We start from the raw sequence: 5948 nt of genomic DNA, 5'->3' as shown, positions 1-5948 counted from the left end.
ACAAAAATATGAAAAGATATTCATATATTTCATTATATAACCCAAAGCAGAAAGCAAATGTTGTTTGGATGAATTTTTAAAACCAGGCTATCAGGAGCTGGGATGGTGGCTGTTGTAGAGTGCCTGCCTTGCATGCATGAGGCCCTGGGTTTGATTCCTCAGCATCACATAAGTAGAAAAGGACGGAAGTGGTTCTGTGGCTCAAGTGGTAGCACTAGCCTTGAGCTGAGGTACAGCAACCAGGCCCCAGAGTTCAACCCCATGGCCAACAAAATCAAAGTAAAAAACAAAAGAAAACACAGTCTCTCACTTTTGTGACCTCAACTCTGTAATATCACTGCTTCAGCCTAGGGCTAAGATTTTAAGTGTGGACATTTATCATACCTCCTGATTCTGACTGTACTTGATAATTTTTTAATCAATATTTTGTTCTTAATTTTGCTTTATGTAAATTCACATGCAACTATAAAAAATGTTTTGGCTATCCCAGTAACCTTCTCAAAGTACCTCCTGATGATGAATAACAAAAAGCTTTATTATATTACAAGGGAAACAATACTACAAATAAAAAACACAATAAATAAATATTAATGATTAATAAAATAAAATATCGAAGAATTACCAGGGTTTTCAGTATTTGAAGTGTACTTACATATTTAATTTTACTATTCTCACATTCCTGTACATTTAACAATGAATAAGATTATGATGTTCAACAGAGTTTATAGGCTATGTGTAGTCTTTAAAGTTACCAACTAAGATTGCTTTTTATGACTCATCTCATCATTTGTATATGGCTTATATCATCATTTGTTCCTCACTAACATATAAAGTAAGGAAGCCCTAAAGTTTTAAGAGAAACTGTGCAGTTAACAAAGTCTTAACTCTTCACTCTGCTTCTTTACACTAAGACTTTGCAACATCTCATTAGTAATGTTTCTACTAAACTCTGAAATGTACTTTTTAGTAGCATATGTCTGCTACCATAAATCTTAAATATTTATAGAAAAGTTGTATGACCTGACAAACAGTCCTAATTTTGGCCTATATAAGCAAATTCCCAAAATTAAATATATTTAAAACATTAAAACTTTTAACAAAACCTAACACTTGCCATAGTGTTCATAATGACAGGTGCCTTGTACAGAATAATTGAATTCGTCCTCCTACACATCTCATTTTTTTATTTTTATTTTTTGTATACATACTGTACAGAGGGGTTACAATTACATGGGCAAGATAATGAGTATATTTCTTATAAAGCATTACAACCTCCTCCTTTGTTTACCCTTCACATCCCTTCCCAGCCTTCCTCCACCCCTCCTACCCAATACCCTCCCACCCGATCCTACACATCTCTTGAACAACAATATCTGGGATTATTTTGTTTCTGACATGTCAATCTTGACTATTCTTAAATGTGTGCTTATGTAAGAGGTACATGGTTCTAAAATTTAACGAGAATTCTTCAAAACTTACTTTTCTTTGAATTGTCTAGTTTAAGAAAATCAATTACACTTTATCTATATAAAATGCTCTGTGCTCAATTCAGCAGCACATACACTAAAATTGGAACAATACAGAGAAGATTAACATGGCCCCTACGCAAGGTTGACATGCAAATTCTTGAATCATTCCATATTTTTACAACTAAAGATGCTGGAGATGATGTGGCCACAAGGGAACTTTACTTGATTCTTGGTGGGAGTTTTAACTTGTTCAACCACTTTGGAAAGCAGTATGGAGGCTCATCAAAAGATTCCATATAAAGCTCCGCTATGACCCAGCAATCACACTTTTGGGGATTTACCCAAATGATCACAAAGAAGACCATACTAAAACTACCAGAACAACTATGTTTACTGTAGCATTATTTACAATAGCTGAGATATGGAGCCCACCTGGAGGGCCCACAGAAGATGAATGGATCATGAAAATGTGGTATATATATACACAATGAAATTCTTGCCTCCATCAGAAAGAATGACATCGCCCAATTTGTTAAGAATTGGAAAGACTTGAAAAAAATTTATTAAATGAAGTAAGCCAAGGCAAATGAAACATAGGTCCCATGGTTTCCCTCATTTTCAACAGATAATATATGTCTAGAATAAGAATAGATCATAAGCTATGTGCATATCAGATAAGATGATATTACCAGAAATGAATCAGACAAGTGATTTTTCTGTTTCTTGCTATTGTTTCTAAGATACTTATAATGTGTGAGGTGATGTTTTTTGTTCCTTTATATGTTCTTCCCCTACGCTCTAACCCCTGTTTTCACTGTATTTGAAGTTTGCGCGCCTACATCCTGTGTATAAGTTTCTCTAATTTGGGGAGGGGAAAGGGAAATACAAAATAGTTAAACAGGGATACAGGTTGAGATGCACAAGACACTATGTTGAAAAATGAACTTTACAATTTAGACAGGGGAAGGGGGAGAGGAGTGTATTTGTTGAGGTGGGAGGGAAGGGATGGTGGAAGAAAAAGAAAGGAAGAGGTAACAATGCTTGTTAGGAAATGTACTCATTATTTGTTCAAATAAATATGACACCTCTGTACAGTTATTTTTACAGGTGGACCCATTGCAACAATGAGAAGTACAAGTCGTTATGTCAAAAACGAACTTTACAAATTTGGGGGGGGGCAGGGAGGATTGGGTGGGAGGGCTGGGGAAGATGGGAATGGATGGGAAGGGGAAACAAAGGAGGAGGCTACAATGCTTGATAAAAAAATGTACTCATTATCTTGCCCATTAAATTGTAACCCCTCTGTACAGTATTTTCACAGTAAAAAAAGTATAAAAATATTCTGATATAGAAGAGTTTATTTCCTCTATTTTACCCAGATAATAACGTTAACAAAGAAATTAATGCAGAACACTGATATGCTGATACGAAGGTATTTTGAATAAATGTGCGTGGGGGGTGTTTGTACACACACGCATGCACACATGCACACATGCACATGCTTGTGTATTGGCATGCTCAGAGTTTGAAATCAGGGCTTCAAGGTCTTGCTAGGCCTTTCCTCTTTAGATTGATGAGCTAATATATAAGCTACATCTCCATTCCTGGCTCTTTACTAGTTCATTATAATTTCTGAAAAATAATTTCATGAATTTATTCTGCCCTGAGTGGCTTCCAACAGTTATCCACAGATCTCAGGCTCCTGAGTAGATATCCCGAGTAGATAGGATTACAGGTGTGACCACCCAGGACAAGGCCTTAAGAATAATTTTAAAAATAGAAGAAAGTTTACTTTATGGGGGCCTGTTTTATCATCTCCTACTTTTAAAGCATTTTGGAGTGATTATATGTGAATTTACTTCGTTTTCGGATTCTTAAAAGATAGTAAGTGTTGGTATTTAAAAGTTTTAGTACTTTTTGAAAAAGGACACTGGAGCTGTGGGACAAAAGAAATTTGACTCTCTTTGGACATCAATTTATAAGCTCAGTTCTGTGCATGATAACACAATGTCACCAACACAGTCTGTGTTGGAGACAAAATGTAACAGAAAACAATCGCCATGGGCAATATTTGGTATGCTATTATTATAGGACAATATGAATATTGAATTGAGAGTGTAAGAGAATGGAGAGATTTTACCTACAATTTTTGTATTGCTAAAAGGCTTTTGGAGACTGTGACTCATTTCCTTCTTCACTGTGTGTCTTTGGGCCATGCACTTCATGCCTTTAATTACAATTTTTTCCCAACACTAAAATGATAATAACATTAGCATTATAGCAAATGTTATCTTAAGAATTGAGAGAAATAAAACTTGCAAAATACTTAACATAAACTTCTATGAATGAGCTTTGAATTTAGCCATAATTTTTAATATTAAATAGAATGCAATAATATTACAGAAAACATTACAGGTAGTGAGCAACCAGAAGGAATATGATCTATTGACCATGCTCTGCTTCTAAGGAAGCCAGGTGTACAATGTCTCATGCTTTAAATCAAACTGATTATCTTATGTCTTGGTAGTGTAAAAGTATCAAGGACAGAATAATGAAGGAATGTTGTAGACTGAGGTAATGTCCATATGATAATGTGAAAAACTGATAAAACGTAAAAGTACCTGAGCAGTATATTGTGTTTTACATCATTTAAGTTGCATTGCAAAGATAGGGAATACCTAGAACCATGAATTCTCTTTTTGATAGCCTATCATAGGTCCTTAGCAAGATGAACTCTTTCTTCATTCTTGTAGAAGCATTATCAGATGAGAGGAACTGTATTTTTTGTTTGCTTCTTTCAATTTATTCTTCAATTTGAAATCTGAACTACTTGAGAATGAAAGAAACCAAGGGAAATTATACATGCAGGCTTTTGAAAGAACAATCAACATAAAATAAATAAAATACACATAGCCTTATGAAAGGTCTAACTAAATTGAGTTATATAGTCTAAAGTGTAAACAGAAAATGATATAAGCAATATTATGTTATTGAAAATTGAAAAATGTAAGGAGTTATTAATTTTTTCCTTTCTCCTCCCTTGAATTAATTATTGATTTTGTATAAAGAGATTAAAGATGAGATTAACAAGAAATGATTAAAATTCAAAAGAGTTCTGGGAAGATGGTAAGGGAGAAGCTGGAGGCTACAGGCTCTTTCATAGAAAGCAGTTTAAGTGTTCCAGTGAACAGTCCTAAGCAAGAGAATCACACCAAGGGTGCCATCACAGTACAGAAAGTTTGGCCAGCGAGGGAAAATCCAGGCAAGGGGACAGGTCCATGCACTTGTCAGCAGGCTCAGCTGCGGTTTTGGCGGTGGCTGAGGCAGCCATAGCCACCAAACCTGAAAAACAGAGCGTCCGGGACGAAGGCCCCAGATCAGCGGGCTAGGGGATTCTACACAACACTAGCAAGAACTGACAAGGAAGAGACATCTTCATCCTGCAGATCGAAGACCAGAGATGACCCAGGAACCAAGAGTCTGCTGTGAGTAGAAGCCTGACATCCTCACTCCTTCTAAGGGAGCAGAGGAGGAAAGGCAACTCCTCCCCTCTCCACTACTGGAGATCTCCATCTTTGATACTGATAAAGGCCTGGCTGAGCAGCTAGCTCCAACTCAGGCCTTGGAAGAAAACAAAAGTCATTTAGCAGGTCACAGGAACCTGACGTCACCTGCCAGGCTCAGCTCCACCCAGGGAAAAGTCATCCAGCCCAGGCAGAGATAGCTCTGCCCTCCTCAGGTGTTGATTATTTCACTGGCTAAACAGAGCAAGAGGCTGCTCCTCCCTACAGCAGTCTTGACAATCAACTGAAATTCAGTAAACATAAACCCTGAGAACATCTCCAGGCTAGGCTCTGTAAGTGTCTCAGAAGCTAGACCCTCAGGGAAACTCTACTGCTTGCTGAAAGGCCTCCACTCTACCCAGAACCAAGACTCATCAAAGCATCTCCAGACTAGAGGAAACAGCCATCTCACTCTTTTGTGATACTCAAAACAGATCTCCCTCCCATTGAACTAGCCTTGGAGGAGGATCACAAAATTCTGGGTAAATCAGAACATTTTTCTGCATGCTCAAACAAACTGACTTAAGAAACCAATCAACCCACAGGAAAATCAAACACCACAAGCAGACCAGAAACTCCAACAAGGGACTGGTTACAGACACAAGGGAGATACAGGATCTTCCCATCCACACCAAAAAAATCAAAGAACTCATATTTTGTACCTTTTAAAATTTGTTTAAATTTTTGGTTTTCATTTTTAATTTTAAAAAATTGTTTGCTGTTAACCTTTTTTTTCTTCCTCTTCTAATTTTTATTTTGGGGGAATATCTGTGCTTCTGTGTGTGTGTGTGTGTGTGTGTGTGTGTGTGTGTGTGTGTGTGTGTGTGTGTGTGTGTGTGTGTGTGTGTGTGTGTGTGCTTTAGCTCTACTGAACTTTTGATCCTTTTTTTCTTTCTCATTCTTTTCACTTTTTTTC

The 5948-nt window shown here is 36.9% G+C and overlaps 1 non-coding gene across 1 annotated transcript; it reads left to right on the top strand.

Moving 5' to 3' along the window:
- The first annotated feature begins 1539 nt into the window (after positions 1–1539).
- Positions 1540–1646, top strand: LOC138805383 (U6 spliceosomal RNA). The gene has a single exon (XR_011365522.1). It is a non-coding gene; the product is annotated as a U6 spliceosomal RNA (small nuclear RNA).
- Positions 1647–5948: the final 4302 nt, after the last annotated feature.

This window comes from Dipodomys merriami, unplaced genomic scaffold (genome assembly GCF_024711535.1).
Source record: "Dipodomys merriami isolate MVZ:Mamm:240054 unplaced genomic scaffold, mDipMer1.0.p SCAF_390, whole genome shotgun sequence".
In the NCBI taxonomy this organism is placed as follows: domain Eukaryota; kingdom Metazoa; phylum Chordata; class Mammalia; order Rodentia; family Heteromyidae; genus Dipodomys; species Dipodomys merriami.
This window is presented reverse-complemented; position numbering and strand designations above follow the sequence as displayed.